Consider the following 15,150-nt stretch of genomic DNA (forward strand, 5'->3'; position numbering starts at 1 on the left):
CGTGAACCTCTGGGGAGGGTTTGGGGGCTCTTTCCTGGGACCCCATCTCATGGTGCGCAAAGCTGGCAAAGCGTGAGTGATGGATGAAGCCCTGCTCAGCGATGCTGCGAGGGGTCAGGACCCTTGGCTGGCAGCACCCCCTGGCAGTATTTAGGTGCTGTACGGGGCATTAAGCACAGTGGCACAAGAGCAGGAGGCCAAATCGCATTCTTCCGCGAGTCCTGGGAACATAAAGTCTGGGCCTGACCCGAGGGCTGCCTGTCTCATGCATCACTCAGATGACAGCAGAATTATTTTTTCCTGACAGGACCCAGAAACCAGGTCACTCCGCATGTAAATCTATAACAAATCTGCCTGGGATTAGGCGGGCCACTGAGAGGTGGCAACAGACGGTATTCATCAGATGTGCCCGTAGCGAACGGGTCTGCACCACACACAGGGAAGGGAGTGGAGGCACATTCTTTCACGAGCAGGGGGGTTGCTACGCCAGAAGTTGCCGTCCTGGGTTGGAGGATTTGGGCTATGACAGCCTCAGCAGAAACAAATGCCACATTCCAGGGAGGCCATTCCGTGCAAGCAATTAAAAAATAATAACACGATAGTAATAAGCAGATCAATCAATCCCTCCATGAGCTGAGGGACCCTGGAGAGAGAGCTGGGCTTTTCCCAGAGCAAACTGGGACGAGCTCTTCTCCAATAAATACAAATAACATCAGTAACAAACCTCAGATCTCTGGCCAAACTTTGGCAAAAGATACCCTTGCAGGATGTGGGTTGTATATGAGCTGTATGTACATGGCTGAAACCTGCCTGTGCAGCTGACACTGTCCCTGGCTGGGGGTGAGGAGGGGGACCAGCATCATGGCTGCAACAGGTGGGGGCTTGTGATCTGCTTCTCACTCCCCTTTCCTTCTTGAGGAGGTGAGGACAGGTGTACGGGATGATTATAAACCAAACCACATCTCTCCAGCAGCATGCCTCCCTGGTCCAAACTAATCAGTTGAGCCTTCAAGGGTTAAAGAATAGCAGCACTTGTCTCCATGGGCATCACAGGACCTATTTAAAAACCTCTACCCCTTTGGCTCAGTTGCCGAGGGAATTTTTCAAGCTGAAAATGCCAGGGCTCTGGGAACTATTAAACCCCGCAAACCCTAGATTGCTTTTATGCCTTCCCCAGGCTGCAACCTCGGATCTTTTCTTTTCCCCTCTGCAAACTGCTGGGTAATGATCCCTTGCGGCGTGCCAGCTCACCTCCCCTTCTCCCAGCTGGCAGCCCAGCTCGGCAGCGATGCCCTTTTGTTCCGGCGGTGCTGAGATCTGCAAACTCATTGCTAATTACTGCATCTGGGGCTTCCAGCTCTAGCGACAATGCCAGGACTTGTGGCAGGCTCCTGACGGCCAAAGTTCATCCCCCTGCTTATTTCCTTACCAAAGACCATTATCTCTCATTTACATCTAAACTAGTTTTTTATACCAGTTTAAATGCTGCCCCTCCCCCTGTAATCTCAATGCAAATGAATTAAAAGTTCATTCTTCCGATGCTCAAATCCTGCGCACTTTCTTTTTCACTTCTTATTTAAATCACACACTGTTTTGAACTAAACCTTTTATTTCCTCCCAATTATTATTTCTGGTGTGTTTTCCAGAGCCTTACAACATGGCATCTGATTATACACAAAGCTTCGGAATAAAGCCCTGTTTTTTCCCTTCATTAAGGACACAAAGGATTCCTGTGTGAGCCAAGCAGCACTTTGGACATTAATACAGCTTTACACCCCAAACCATATCCCAGCTCTCTGCAGAGCAGATTGGGGCGTGTATCCGTGCCTTTCCTTGCTGCCAGCACCCTTTGCAGGATCCAGCCAGCTCCTTCCCTGGAATTAACATCCAATTAAGCAGTGCCAGCATGTTCGCCCGCAAACTCCTGGCTGCTGGCTCTGTCCTCATCATGACCGGGTGTGTTTCCTGGCTAATTCTGCTTGCTTGGGTCCCCTCTGCTTGCCTCCAATTTAGTTGTCCATGGAGCTTGGTGCAGATACCCAGGATTTTGCTGTTGTTGACCATTTCCTGTGGAAGGGAGTTATGGGGAGTTGTGTGTAAAGCCTTGGGAAATCTCAGTAGTCTGTAAACCCCACAGTTCCCCCTGAGGCCTAAAATTAATGAATTTGAGAATATTTTGGGCTAAGGTATAAGCTCAAGGACATAAAGGCAGTCAGTGGCAGAGCCTCTTTTAGCCCACATAGGCAGTTGCCACGTCCCTCCCGGATCTGAGATCTTGTCGTCTGGAAACTGCCTGAATCAGACCAGAAGCACAGGAAACCACCCCGTCCGCAGCACATTTCCCTTATTTAACGTCATCATGCAGAAAGGAATAATGTATGCTGTGTTTACCAAAGGAAGAGGGGAGAACTTTTTATCAAAACTGAGCTGATTAGCTGCACAAGAAGTCTAAGCAAATGTTTTTTATCTTGTTGAATATTCCAGCATTTTTAAAATAAAGTACTAATTTCTATCTAATTTTAAAAACACTTCTGATTGCAAAGAAGAGGTTTGGCTGTCACCTGGAGCTGACAAGAAGCATTTGGAACTATGGGGGTTCAGGACAAGTTCGAAAGCAGTGCATGAGCTGTGAGAAGCAATTTGCCAAATGGACACAGGATGGTAGTTGCATCACTGGTTTCCCCAAAGAGAGACTTCTTTTAATACAGGCAGGTTTTGTCTAACAGGCTTTGCATGGGTCTGTAAGGTAAGGAAACTAGACTTGCAGCTCTGATATCATACCACCATTCTCCTTTGGGACCTTGGGCAATTCAGGTTATCCCTGTCTCTCTTAAAATCCCTATCTGTAGAACAGAGATATTGCTGCCTGCAGTAAATATCTGCAAAGTGCTTGAATGTGAGGGTTATTACTGTTAAATATCTTTGCAGCTTTCACCTCTGCTGCACTGAGAAACAAGCCGGTACAAACGATCGCTGCAACACACTCTCAAGCAGTGGGGTCTCATGGTGCAGGAGTGAACGTGGACTGAGAAACACGAGGAAATCCAGAGCTGCTCCATACTAGGAATGTTTTTCCTCAAATATTCAAAATCTGATGTAATTAACTGCTCCGGCCACTATAGGCTTGCCTTCATTTTAGAAACAGCTGAGCCAGGCCACATGGTGCCTTGAGAGCCAACCTGCCTTTCTGATCTGCTGAGGAGCAACGTGTATGTCCCAAATGCCAGGCTGGCCACTTTTACTTCTATGATGTTGGAAAAAAATTAACATCTGAATCCCAGCAATCCAGGTCAGACCGACCTTTGGAGAATATGCACAACCAGGGAGGTCATGAAACACCACAAAAGCCACGAACAAACTCGCTAATTGGCTTCTTTTCAGCCGTATCCCTGTGCCACCAGTCTCGCCCTTCTCAAACCGCCCCATGCTGCCTTCAGACTGCCAAGACACAGACTATTTTTGCAGAGCCAGGACAGTTAACGATACTTTGTGTTACTAATTCTGTAATTCATATTGTTTGTGCTGGCAGGGAATTCTCCACAACGTTTTATCTCAGCCAGTCTCCTCTGGCTGTTTAAAATATTTGGAATTATTATTTCTGGCTCATGGGTCCACCCTAGGTCATGGTGGGATTATTCGTGGGTCATGCACAAGCACGGCCACCATCCCTATTGCTGGTGGTCTGGAATAGATAAGACATATAGGATATATAGGACATAGCAGGGGTGGGGCAGCGGGGGAAGTGCAAATCTCTCGGTTGACTGGGGACAGACAAAATTAAGGCAAATGGGCCTTAAGGTGGTGTCCTGGCCATTCCGGTGCCACTAAAAGAAGTACTGGGCTGGGGGACTGGAGAGGGGAAGGCCCCGGGGGAAGCTGGTGGATGGGGAGGGGGGAGCAAAGCAAGCAGTAGAGCAATGCTGGGGGTGCTGGTCTGGCTTTCCTCTGTGGAGGAGAGCTGCGGGGTTTGAGCTGCTCCTGGGACGGGAGGGTGGTTTGGGGAGGGGAGGGATGCCGGGGGGAGGGCGTTGCTTAGGGGCTTCCACCAGCATGGGGACACAAGGGGCTGGGGGGGCCATCCTCTGCTCAGCTGTGTGGGCTGCGGCGGGTCTGCCGGCAGGCTACGGCCTTAAATCAGCCGTGTATATTCATAACTGCTGTGCACACTGGCCCCCGGAGCTGGAAGGCATATCACAAAGGGCACATTTTTAACACTTCCTTTAATCCCACGATCCTGTGCATTTAAGCCTGAACTGCCATGCATTTGAACCTCCGCAAACGCCTTTTGCAGCTCCCCCAAACCACAGCCTGCTCTAGAGAGAAACTAATTAAAGCTGCCCGACAGGCTGCTAAATATTAAGAGCCCAATAACGGTGCAGACACAGGGACATCATCATCTGAATGACAAAAGCCGGTAGCCAGTGGTTACTGATGGAGGGGCTGGCAGGCTGGTGCCTGCCCGGCTCAGCGGCAGCATCCCTGCCGGCTGCTGGAGCCAGGGCACTGCCCTGGGAACGCCGTCCCTCTCGCTGGAACACCGTCCAGGGAGATCACTCCAGCACTTTCCGCTCCTTGTCCCACGCAAGTCACGGCCAGGGTGAGGCCGGGCTTGCTGCCGATTCACGTCACGTAAAAGCCGGCAGGGACGGCTGGTCGGTGTGGCGGCAGCAGGCGTGGGCTGCGGGGTCCTGACCTTCATTTCTGCCCTTCCTCCAAATATTCTGCAATTACACGTCGATTGCTTGAGGGGGAGAAAAGCAAACAAGCTGCGAACGCCGGTGCTGCGGCTGTTTGCTCTTGGCCGTAGTGTGCGGTGCCGTGCCTGTGGCACAGGCTGCTGCTAAAGAAGAGGATGGGTGACAGGCAGAGCCTGTATTTCGGGGTCGCCCACATCATGGGAAGCCCAACAGACCTTCGGGCGTGACTTCGGCCATAGGCACAAGTTCCAGCTAGTGTTAAAAAAAAAAACAGGCGAAAGGGATTTGAAATTCAGCTAAATCACACTTTCCTCTGAAAATTTCATTCCTGCAATTGTTCCGAGTAACACGTACAATTACTCTAGCTGAAAGAAATGATAAAAAGCATTTCGTTTTCTCAGCTCGTTTACTTTCTACATCTGGCAGCATTTTGTGCACAGGCAGTTTCGCTGTTTTCCTGAGGTAGAGCGCTTGGAAATGGAAGCTGAAGAATAACAGCACAAGATGTTTTTTAAAACTGTTTTGCAAACGCTTCTGCTTCTAACGACCAATAGACAAGCTAAAGCCCTTGGCAAAAATGATATGACAATAAATAACAGCAGTTTGCAGTGTTATTATAATGGTGAGAAAAACCTCCACGCTCCTTACTTAATATCCAGATACTACCTTGCAGTACAGCAGAGTACGATGTGCTGGTGGTAACTCCTAAAGCAAAACTGCTCTGCGACCTATTACTGTTCCCAACCTGTGCTGTGCTGTCATGAAGGGGCTGGAAGGGAGATGTGTTTCCCTCAGACACTTCAATGGGGCTTGTCACCCGCCCTATAGACTGGTCTGGCTCCTCAAAGCTTGACACCCTCCAGGGGAAGGGACTTCAAAATGAGCTGGGAAACAGTGCACTCTTCTGCTTTGACCAGGGGCTGGGGAGTCCCTCTGTGATTTAGGGTCCCGATGGCGTGGCCTTTTGTGAGCAGGGTGCTCTGAAAGGGCTCAAGACCCAGTGCATGGCATGCTTGCACATGAGATGTGCCAGGCCGTGTATTGCCAATTATTCACAGCGTAGGGGCTGCTGGGTGAGGATGCTGTGGCTCTGGGGCGATGTACAGTTCAGCACCATGGTTCCCACCTGGGAAGGCTCACAGTACTTCAGTTGGGTTTGCTAGTGTCCCAAACAGCGAGGGAAGAGGGAGGGCAAGCACGAACAGACCAAAACCGTGCAGCTGAGGGGGCACTTCAGAGTCAAAGGGATACAACCCTCCCAGAGTACTGTTCTCTTTCTCTCCCTCTCCTTGGCAAGTCTGCAGTGGACAACAGAGACACAAAGGGCGCTGCAATTTGAAACAGCCAAGTGTTTTGGTGTGTTGAAGTCAACCGTCCGAGGGAATTATTTTTCACACTGGTGTAACAGGTCATAAAAAATCCTATTGGGGAAAATTCAGATGAAGTTTAACAGTCTGCCCTTTAACATGCGGGTGTGAAAGATCACAGCTCCAGTCCAAACTGGAGGTCCTCTTACACGATACTCTTTCACTTGAATGTACGTGTAATCAGAGTCCCATGCCCTGGCTGGGTCACCCCTTTCCCTGGGCAAAACCTCTGAACCACCATTTTGCATGTGCCCTCTCCACATACCCCACACATTTCCATTAGCTCCTCTAAATCCACACCAGCAGGGGCTCAGTGCACACGTATTTGTTTAACCCAATCTGGCTAAGTGACCACGATGATCCCCACATATTCTCCAGGGACCACTTACAAACACCTTCCCCTGACCCCATCCCACTGGACGAGAAGGCACCAGAGAGGATGCATCCTGGGCACAGGGGTCCTGCTCTCCAGTCACCTCCAGCTTTCTGGGGGTCTGCAGCCCAGCACAGTCCCTGGTGCCTGCAGGATCACGCATCATTCAGAGCAGGGGGACAAAGACCAGTGTGCTGTCTACAGCTTGCTTAGAAATTTTTGAATAAAATGGCTTTTCCATGAGACAATGCAAGCTCATCAGAGCTGATTTGTTCCCCAGGAGCACAGCAGCTGCTATAAACTTTCACAGAGAAAAGGATGGAATTTCTCCTTAGAGCCAGAGTTTGGAGGAGGATATAATATCAGGCCTGTCTGGCCAGTAGCCAAATGATTAGGACAAGGAAAGACTGAGTACAAATCTTTTAGCTGAGCAGAGCTTGCACTTGAACCTGGGTCTCCAGATGACCAACAGTCAGTGGGTGCTTGGGCCAGCTCAGCATTGCAAAGCCATCCTGAGTTATCTAATTCTCCAAGAACTGGGGTGTGAGATGGGGAAGGCAAAAGACAGCAAGAAATCCTTATGCTGAACTGCTCAGCTGACCACCCCAGGGGCATTTCCAAAGTTTCCTTTTCTCTTCCTTCTTCTTTGAATACGTACATCATATTCAAATGCCATACATACATACATACATACATTGTAATACATAGAACGTATTCAAAGTATTTTGCATACAAACTGCATGTAAAATTTCCGTTAAACCTTCTGGGCTTTATGCAGTACACACAAGAGCATCCACAGCAAAGTAGAGATTTTACAAAGACTTCTTTGTATAAAAGTTTGAGTCACGGAACCAAATTGTGTTCTGCACAGAGGCGCAAAAATGGTACAAAAATTAAGATTTTAATTTTAATGTGATCTTAAATGTTGGTCCCAATTAGGCATATGCCCAAGTCCCATTGGAGTTAAGCACATAATTTCTTTGCTGAACAGGGAAGGCTGCTGAATCAGGACTCCAGACTGTAAAATTGCTCAATTGCCTTCAAATTTCTGGGGAAAAAAAATAGTGTGCTCTGAAAGCAATCACAAAATACATTTGGTATTCAAAGAGTATAAGTGAGTGCAGGGCTTATAATTAAATCCTTATCTACGTAGCTGCTACTGACTGACTGTACATTCTGGGTAATTTTTAATGGCCTGAAACTCAAAAACCAGCATAACCAATTTTTTCTTTTTTGCAGAAGACACAGCTAGTTAGCTATAATTCTGCAACAAATCCATTACTGCAAAACAAGTCCCTGATCCTGCAAGCATGTATGTGCTTACTTTTAAGCAAGCGTACCAAGGGAAGCCACGGCAGAAGCTACTGTCATTAATAGAGACCAGCATGCAAGAATGGGCCCCAAAACATATAAGGATGGGGACAAGCCCTGAAGTGTGCAGTGGAGCTCTAGCCCTCCAGTCCTACAGCTGCTCCTGCCTAGGGCCTGGGAGAAAGCCCATGGCAAGGTGACACGCGTGACACTGGTGGAGACATAAGCTGCAATCAGCCATGGGAGGGCAAAAACTTCTTTGCCCCTCCTTCCTCCTCAACTCCTTAATCATGCAATATTTTCTTAAAAAGAGCTTGTCAACACTTTTTACCTGGGTGGAAAGCTGGTGATGTAGTAATGACAGTTTAGTAAATAAAGTCCCACACCAAAGAAAGGATACATGGGGCAAATTTTCAAACCCAGGTAAATGTTTTGTTGGTTGGTTTTTTGTTTTTTGTTTTTTTTTTTTTTTAAAGCTTGGCAATTTGAAAGACAGCTTGTCCAATTTTGCTCAACCTTTTGGGAAAATTCTCCATAGTTTGAAGCCAAACAAGTTTTGCATCCAATAATAATGTGGAAGTAAGGTTCAAAATGGAAACTTCACATTTGCGTGCCGGAGAAAGACTACTGTCTTTCCCGAAAGCACAGCAGGACCAAGGACAAGCTCTTCTCTGGTGTCGTTTTCCAAATAAATCATGCCTCGATTACAAGATCAAACGTGAGGCCTTGCCTGAAAGAAAAAGTCGCACAGCTTTAACTGCAAATAAATTTTATAAAAAGCTCTTAAGCAGGTCAAAGCATAGCGGGGACACTCTTTGCTGACCTGTTTCCCCCCTCCCTCCTCCTTGGGCGAGAAGCGCAGCTCAGCCCCACTGAGGTGGGGTTTTGGAGATGCCAGGCGGGCTGCTCCTGTGGATGGGGGGGATGCTGCCACCCCCAGGGATTACAGACAGAAGCCAAAATAGCCCTGCTACTTATAGGCAGGCTCCTCTGGGTTCCCAGCTCTCACTCCCTCTGCCTCCATCATGTTGGTGACCCGTGCTTCTCAACTTCTCTACCTGCCTGCCAACACCACCCTGGCCATAGACCCAGCCGAGCTCTCACCCAGGTATTACTGAAGTGCTGCACAGGGCTCAGATATGACCAAGCCATGACATAAAGCCACAGTGACAGGGGTGGGTGGAAATTTGTCCCAGGACACTAGGACTGGTGTCAGATACCCCGCCTTACTGTATAGCCGTCAGCTCTCCTGTTTATGCCACTGTAGGACTTTGGGGGTGCAATATCTGAGCTTGTCTTTCACGGTCCTGGGCTTTACTTTATTTTTCCCCTGGATTTTGCCTATCTGTACATTTTACTGGCTCCTGTGCATTGGTTGCTAGGTAGCTCCCACTCCTACTCCCTTCTGCTCACCCTTAACTTACTGCCGATCTCTCCAGTAGTTCCCGCATCTTTAATTACATTAATATCTGTTACAGTGAAATGAAAAAAGAAAAAAAAAAAAAAAAAAAAAAAAGAGCTCCAGGAACAAGCAAAGGCCAGTCAACACAGCAGGCCTCCATCTTTGGGCTTTATCTTAATCCCCCCTTCCTGCTTTTTCAAGCAGACCCCCTCGAGTCCTTTTCCTTCTCTTGAGAAAAGCCCAGGCATCTCTTGAACTCATTTCTGCACTTTGCCTCAACCGTCTCCCCCGTAACTTATTCCATATGTTTGCTTGGCTTTGCCTTCTGCTGCGGTTCCCTGTTTACTCCCAGCTCCTGAACCCTTAGATCATATCACTGAGGCTCTTTGTTGACTTAATTGGATCATCAGCCTGGCTGCAAAGCTTCCCCAGCCAGACCCGCTCCCCTCTCCTGGGCTGCTCCACTGGCCCCAAGTCCAGAAAATAATGTATTTCAGCACTGGATATATAAATAGATGATGCAGGTTAGGTTTAAAATTTATTGAAGCTGATAACCACAGGTGCAGGGGCTGCAATTCATCCACTGGAAACAAGCACTCCTTTCTGGAGGGGTGTAAAGGTGGGGGGAGCCCTGTGGCCTGGCCCTGCTCCCCTCCTGCTCTCCCCCTGCTCTCCCACCGCTCCCCTCCTGCCCCGCTCACAGACCCTGCTGACTGCTTAAAAAAAGGCTGCTTGTGCTGGGAGGAGAGCAGTTTCAAAGCCCCGCAGAGGAGGTCCTGGCTCTCCTCCAGGCCACAGGATCAGCCAAAGGGTATTGCGCAGGCCATGCGGGGTGCCCAGACAGGGGAAGTGTAGGGTCAAGCTGGGTACCACCCCCCCCCCCCCCAGTCCCCCAAAACTGCAGAGTCCTGCTCCCTCCAGCCCTACCACCCAGCACCAGCTGGGGCATGTATGTCTGTCTGAACTTGCTCATTGCCCAGTCTGATGCTGACATTGGGGCTGGGATGGATCTTGATGCATCAGACCAGACCACACCAGGATGCACCTGCGTACCCCAGACCCTGAGGTGCTCCCTTTGCTTGCTTTATCCTGCTGAACCACGATGGCCAGGAGAAGCACCCATCGCCCCTTCTCCTAAGCACGGGCACCTTGGCCTCCCACCCATGGGAAGCTTGCGCTGGTGCCAGTGCAACGGCGACCAGCCTGCCAGCCCCCCTGCTATGAAGGCAGGAGGAGAGCAGCAGTCAGCACATCCCCCAGGCAGGGGGCTTCAAACCCACCCTGTAACTCCTTCTTCCACTGAAAATGAATGACAGGTGTTCTCATTGAACTGTGATGACTACAGTGGAATTACACAGCCGTGACGCTAACAAAGGCCATACACTGGCAGGGAGGGAAAGGAGAAGAAGAAAAACTTAAAACACCATCTTATTGTGTTGTGGCTGAAGCCATGGCATGGCTGGCTTCAGAAGGAAAGTGCTGCAGTTAGGGGTAATTTTTCTTTCTGCAAAAAATATTAAGAGCCCTGCCTATGTTTATCAACAGTTGAAATCTCAGTTGTAGCATCATACTATTAAAAAAGCTTCCTTGCTATCATATTTTACTTTATGACATGGAAATTTTGGAGGTGGCATGGAACTCTGTATTCCAGGAGCCTCGCTGGTAACTGGAGCTCAGGGGCAGACATTCCTGTCCCTTAGCCATGCAGACCTCTGGGGCTCCAGAGGAGAAAGCACTCATCCTCCCCTCTGCTCGGACAAAGCATTCCTCGCAGATACACATATCCGTGTGTCCTCAAGCCTTGAGCAGGAGTCTGCCAGCTGCAAGACCTGCTCAGAACACACTGCTGCTTTGTTTGAACCGTAGCCACACTGTGTGGCGGAGCAGGTCTTTCTCGGACAGTCCCACAGCTTGCTTGGCTGGTTTGAAACCATTATGCAGCTTTCTGCTCCTAAGTTGCATTTGAAATGCCACCATCGTTCCTGCAGAGTCCAGCTGGGAAACGAGGGCACCAGGACCTCAGCATGTTGTCAGTCAGTAGGCGACTCTCCTTCCACGAGGTGTTCACGGGTCTCCTCATGTAGACACACTAGCACAGTGACAGCCACCGTCATGTTACAGTTTTGTGCTTCCTGCAACGCGATAGCTTTGGATTGCAAAGAGTTTATCTACAAACCCATTTGACTGGACACATGCCTTTTCTGTGCTCTGATCTCCCTGTCACCTGCAGAAACTAAGATGGGGCTAAGATGGTGTCCCCATATACCATATACCTCCCCAACAGCATCTTCCCATAAATACAGCCAGCCGTTACAGCCTGTCACCTATATGCTAAGCAGTAGCACCATTTCACTTGAACTCTGGGTGTGACTCAGGGGCAGCAGGAGGAGGAAAAATATGGGGCAGTTACGTAATCAGGACAGAAATAATTAGGTTGATGAAATCCTAAGAGAAGTAATCCATCTTTTGAAATGAACTGGCAGCTTGAAAAATTTAGAAATCTTCATCAAACTATTACAAGCCAGAAGCGTGCGTGTGCTTTGTTTTATGGGTTCTTAACACATACAGGACATGCAAGTATAATTAAGGGTTTGCAGTCCATCTTCTTGATATTGGAGTTGGACACCGGAGACCATGATAAATAATCTGTAAATGATCCTTCAAAATCGAATAGTCTATCAATTAAAAAAAAAAGAAAGACTCTTGGCATATAATTCACTTATCTACTTAATGTTGTCCCCTTTTGGTGCTGGAGGTCTAGATTAAAAACAGAAAACAGAGTTAAAACACGCCTACTGTAATACTCTCCAAGGTAACTTCTATTAACTCCATGCATAATAGGAAAATAACAGGACTAGAAAATTATTTCACCTGATCAAAGGCTAGAAGAATGGAAAATGTTTCCTTCCACTTAGAAAGAGTGGTACAGAAGCATTAATTGTCACAATGTGGCAGGTGTACATCAGAGCCTTGAAAATCCTTACCTCTGTCTCCGACCTGACCACGATTGCTGCTCATACTGTGTATGAACACAGAGGTTTCTCTGCATGGATCCCCCCAGCCCACGCTCCCAAACACAGCTGGTTTGGTTTTGGCTTCACTTTTGAACAGTTACCAGCTAAGACCCATCCTCACTGTGCTAGCAAATCAATGCTCGAGAAAGTGCTATCTTTTCTCACCTTGGCAAGGAGAGGAAATGTGCTTTCCCTTATTTTTAAGCCTGTGGTTTGTTGAGCATAGTTCTGACTTGTTCTGTAATGCTTGCTAGCCGCGCTGGAATGATGCAACTTGTGCTCTGGTGCCAGCAGCTATAGCCCGGCCAGCTTCACGCTGTGGAGGTTCACGTGGCTCAGGGCCGTCAGAGCCGCACTCCCGCTGGTGAGCTGAAAGATAACCCTGTTGGTTGCACGTGCAGCTCGCTGTTCCCCCTTTGTGGCAGCCTGCTCCTTAGGGAGCACTGAACCACAAGTTCCTCTTATCAGAGGGGCAAGATGGAGGGAAAAACAAGCTCACTGAAAACTTCATGCCACAAGATGTGCAAACCCCGGAGAATTGGCCCCACCGCTTTGGTTGTCACTTTGCTCGTATGAGTTGGCCCCTGATTAAAACTTCCTTGCTGGCCTGATTAGACACACTGTTGGTGATCCAGTGTGTCAAAAGGCAGGTTGCCTCCTGCTCTGGGACCACAAATCCCTGGTCTGACTCTACAGGCTCCGCATGTTAGCATCAGCAGGGCTCCCAGCACTGTCAGTGCTGCATAGGAGCTGAAGTAGCCCCCATGTAGTAATTCCTTGCATGGTTGCATGGAGTGTGGTGACAAGGGCCCAAGTGATGACTGTCCTCAGGAACTCCAGCAAACCAAGACCCACAGCGTCCTCAGTCCTTCCCTCTCCTTCTCCAGGGTCCAAATACCCCAAATTCTCTCCATCAGCCTCACAGTGCTCCCATCCCAACTTCCCTTGTCCCAACTCCTCCATTCCATCCCTCCAAGCCCCTCCAGGTCCAACAGTGTGTACAACCCTCCCTGCTTGCCCAGCATGTCCAGCCTCGGTTCCCCTTGTGCTTTGTAAGCCCTGTCCAGCCCCAGCTCCGGGCGTGCCTAGGGCTCCCAGCCCTTCCCTCCCAGGGATGCTGGCTGCCAGCAGCTGAGGGGCTTCCTTGTTTTAATAGTCATATCTAGACTTCAGCCTGTCCAAACAGCTGCAGCAGACACATGGACACATTTTTCAAAATCTGGGGATGCCTGGGAAAGCCTTGATTCTCAAGGCTCTCTATAGCCATTCCTGTGAATACTGCAGGCAGTGGCTCTCTGCACCATGCCGCGTTTCTTGGAGCAACGGGGATGAGGTTAGGTTGGGTGAAACTTCCAGGGATTTCCCTTTTTTTTTTTTAACAGCTGGCTCCAGCCTCTGAAACATCTGTCCCGCTGGAAAAGACCATGGAGTTCACGAGACTCATTTTTACATTAGCTGGCCCCCAGTACCAGCACCAAGCCCCACCTACAAAGGCCAAGTCATCCCCATCTGCAGGCATCTCCCCTCTCCTGTGGCTTGCTCAGGCACTCATCCATCTTGTCCGCTTTTTGGCTTTTTGTGATTTTTGGGAGAACTCTGCCACCATGGCAACGGCTGTGTCAGACAGACTGACACACCCATAACACTGGAGCAGATGCCTCAGAGTTTTTGCCATTATCAAATCCTTCCACTTCTCTCACCCATTAACTCTTTCAGTGCTGACACTCCTGTGTTTCCAGTGAAGAATCTGGTCTGGAGACCAGTTTGTTTTACTTTCACTGGGAGAAGTACTAGAAGGGTTTCCAGAGTTTTTATCACACTTGTGGCTTGACACCATTCAATGGACAGGAGTCCGTGCATGTGCTAGCTATGCATTTGATAGCTATCTCACTATAGCGTTATATATAGTGTTAGCTGGTCCTTATTGTTGAACTATTGCATCCTAGTGGGCCTATTTTTACACAGCTAAACTCTTCTTACTTCATATGTCTTAACAAAAATTCATTTAAATGTACGATGGGCTCACGGACCATGTATTAGCCAAAGCAGCCTTTTATCCATCTCTTTTCACACTCGTGCCAACGACTGTCTGGAAGTTACAGTTTCCAGACTGATTTGGAGAAACAGGACAACTTCAGCCCAACAAACGGCTGCAGACCCCCTCTTGGCCTGGGGGAAGCCAAGGGTGAGGAACCAGCTGCTCTTTCTGTATTTCTCCTCCTCCTCCAACATGTCCGGGAGGTGAGGTCTTGCCTGGGGATGCCAGCTGCATCCTCCACAGTGTGCATGGGGACAACTCCGCTGGACATGTCTCCAGCCCCCCCGCAGCCAAACACCTGGGAAACCTGGCAGGGCCATGACTTCTCACTCCTTGATTAGAAAGTGGCCTCAGTCCCAGCTTCAGAAACTTGGAGATCACGTTGGGCAAAGGCAGACTTGACCTGGGGCACGGTGGCAATTGCAGATCTCTTCTAGAGAAGCCGAGAAACTGAGCTGAGACCGTGGGCTCTGGTGTTGAGGATGTGCATCTTCTGTGGGCGAGAGTGAACGCAATGCAGACAACGATGCAGACCTTAAAAATGCAAATCTTCAGGCTATAAATTTACTACTCTACCCAAGGCAGTTGTTAGTTTTCCATATTTATTTATGATTCATTACAATCTGGATTTTTATAGATCTTCTACTTTAAGTTTTATATTTAATTGAATGAGAGTCCTGGTATCTTTCTGCATGCATTTATGTGGTTTTCATTAACTACTGTGCAATCTAAGAAAGATCTTTGTTAACCAAAAATAAGGAACGTTTGTTAATGTTTAATGGAAACAATAACAATAAAATTACACAACGATAATTAAAACCACCCCAACCGTAAAAGCTCCTTCTTAATGAATCGTATTAAGAGAGGGTTCAAGCATGTATTTATGATCTGGGTTGTGATTTATGGGCTAAATCCTGCCCTCGTATGCCTGCATGAGGCTTTCACTGA

Source organism: Athene noctua, chromosome 1 (assembly GCF_965140245.1).
Source record: "Athene noctua chromosome 1, bAthNoc1.hap1.1, whole genome shotgun sequence".
Classification (NCBI taxonomy): domain Eukaryota; kingdom Metazoa; phylum Chordata; class Aves; order Strigiformes; family Strigidae; genus Athene; species Athene noctua.